We start from the raw sequence: 2,729 nt of genomic DNA, 5'->3' as shown, positions 1-2,729 counted from the left end.
AGGGAGGTCCGGCAGCCTCCAGAGCCGAGCCGGGCTTTTTGGAGTGTGTGCACTGGTGGGGGAGGGAAATCTGGGTGTGGGTGTTGCCACCACCCCAGTGTAGACCTGGTTAGCGCCAAGGTCTAGGAGGTGGTAACCGGAGATGGTGAGCCTTAAGAGAGAAGTATTAGATTCCATCTCCCAAAGTTGTCGGAGGTGAAAGCACTGAAAAAGAAGACTGAATCTGAAAATTAATTTATGCAGGCTGAATCCTTAATGATGATAGTGCTTTCAAAGAATATAAAATCGATGAGAAAAACTTTGTGGTGGTTATGGTGACTAAGCCAAAAGCAGTGGCAACACCAGCACCAGCTACAACTCAGCAATCAAATCCTGCCACCTCTGCTGCAGTTGCTTCCTCCACAGAAGCAGCAGCGGAGGCTCAAGCCCCAACCCCAGCCCCAGATTTGGCTCCCACGTCCACATCTACACCCATCACTCCAGCACAATGTCAGCGTCTTCTGAACCTGCACCTGCTAGTGCAGCTAAACAGGTGAAACCTGCAGAAAAGCCAGCAGAACATCAACTGACAGCACATCAGGAGATTCTTCTCGTCAAACCTTTTTTGAAGATGCAACAAGTGCACTTGTGACAGGTCAGTCTTACGAGAATATGGTAACTGAGATCATGTCCATGGGCTATGAATGAGAGCAAGTAATTGCAGCCCTGAGAGCCAGTTTCAACACCCTGACAGAGCAGTGGAGTACCTTTTGTTGGGAGTCCCTGGAGAAAGAGAAGTCAGGCTGTGGTGGACCCCCTCAAGCAGCTAGTACTGGGGCTCCTCAGTCTTCAGCAGTGGTGGCAGTAGCAGCAACTACAACTACAACAACAAGTTCTGGAGGACATCCGCTTGAATTTTTATGAAATCAGCCTCAGTTCCAACAGATGGGACAAATCATTCAACAGAATCCTTCCCTGCTTCCAGCATTGCTACCACAGGTAGGTGGAGAGAATCCTCAGTTACTTCAGCAAATTATCAACACCAAGAGCATTTTATTCAGACATTAAACGAACCAGTTGAAGAAGCTAGTGGTCAAGGAGGAGGCAGTGGAGGTGACATTGGAGGAATTGCAGAAGCTGGAAGTGGTCATATAATCATATGAACTACATTCAAGTAATGCCTCAGGAAAAAGAAGCTATGGAAAGATGAAAGGCATTAGGATTTCCTGAAGGACTTGTGATACAAGCATATTTGCTTGTGAGAATGAGAATTTGGCTGCCAAGTTTCTTCTACAGCAGAACTTTGATGAAAATTGAAAGCGACTTTTTTTTCATCTCATACTTCACACCAGTGCACTACACTAACTTTGTTCACTGGGTTGTTTGGGATGATTTGGGCTCATATACACAATACTTGGTATAAGGTAGTAGATTGTTGGGGGTGGAGAGGTAAGGATCTAGGACAAAGGGCAGGGATAAATACAGTGCATGTCTGCTTATTGGCAGATGCTGCAGATCCACACAGTGTGTAAAACATTAGACAGCCCCAAATCAGCTTTTGTAGGTCTTTATTTCTTCTATAATATAGTAAGTAACTTTTCCTGAGTTTCACTCTTTTTAGTATATTAGATCCAGAATTTAGTGTAATGCCCTGCTTTATATTTCTTTGACTTAACATTGGTTTCAGAAAGAATTTTGCTACCTAGAATCTACGGTCTCTATTTCTTGGTAACACTGGCTAATGGCTTTGTGAAATTGGGAAAAATTTTGGAGCAACTGTAAACAGAAATGCCAAATTATTGATAGTTATTGTTGCTGCTTCAAATAAGTATTCAATTAATGTGTAAGGAAGCCCATTCTTTCATGTTAAATATTTGAGATATGAAGGTGGGGAAGAAGGGGTACCTTTTCTTAAAATGAATATAATTACTGCTATTTTAAAATTCTTGATCATTGATGAGACCCTTCTAACATGATTTGAGAAGCTGTACAAGTATAGGCAGAGTTATTTTCCTGTTTACAATTTTTTTGTTTGTTTTTTGGGAAAAAAATTGTTAGGTGTCTAATTACTGTTTACTTAATTGTTATATTGCAGTAAAAAATTTTAAAACAAAAAAACAAAGAAAAAGAGTTAAGGATTGAAGATTTGCATCCTGGACCTACTGCTAATTTACTGTGCCACCTTAGGTGAGACATCTTCCCTCTGCAATAACTTCTGACACCAACTACACTGCATTTCTGACCCTTCACAGAGTTGGGCCACATTCACAGACAATGACAATTAAATGCAATACGTGATCCTGGATTGGATCTAGTAATGGAAGAGAAATGCCCAAAAGGACATTATCATAAGGGCTTATGAAGAAAATGAAGTATAGACTGTAAGCTTTATTTCAATGTTAAATTTCTTGAACTTGATTACTGTACTTCAGATAGTTGCATAAGTGAATGTCTTTGCTCTTAGGAAATGTACATGGAAGTATTATATGTTCAAGGAGCTTACATCTTAAGTAAGTATGCAACTCATTATATTCTATAGAAGAGATGCTTGAGCTACTTGCAGCAAAAGCAGTATTTTCACAGACTTTTTCCTTTCTTTCTCTCAAATGTTTAGAAAATAGATAGAATGATATTGCAAATGTGGCAAAATGTTAAAAGTTGCTGGATCTGGTTATCTGAGGGGGGGATATGTTGTAGTTCTCTGTATGGGGTTGGTATTATTCTCACAACTGTCCTGTAAATTTGAAAAT

The 2,729-nt window shown here is 40.4% G+C and overlaps 1 pseudogene; it reads left to right on the top strand.

Moving 5' to 3' along the window:
* Nucleotides 1-233: 233 nt before the first annotated feature.
* LOC119518613 lies at nucleotides 234-1,296 on the top strand (annotated as a pseudogene).
* The last annotated feature ends 1,433 nt before the right edge of the window (nucleotides 1,297-2,729 follow it).

Source organism: Choloepus didactylus, chromosome 2 (genome assembly GCF_015220235.1).
Source record: "Choloepus didactylus isolate mChoDid1 chromosome 2, mChoDid1.pri, whole genome shotgun sequence".
Classification (NCBI taxonomy): Eukaryota; Metazoa; Chordata; class Mammalia; order Pilosa; family Megalonychidae; genus Choloepus; species Choloepus didactylus.
This window is presented reverse-complemented; position numbering and strand designations above follow the sequence as displayed.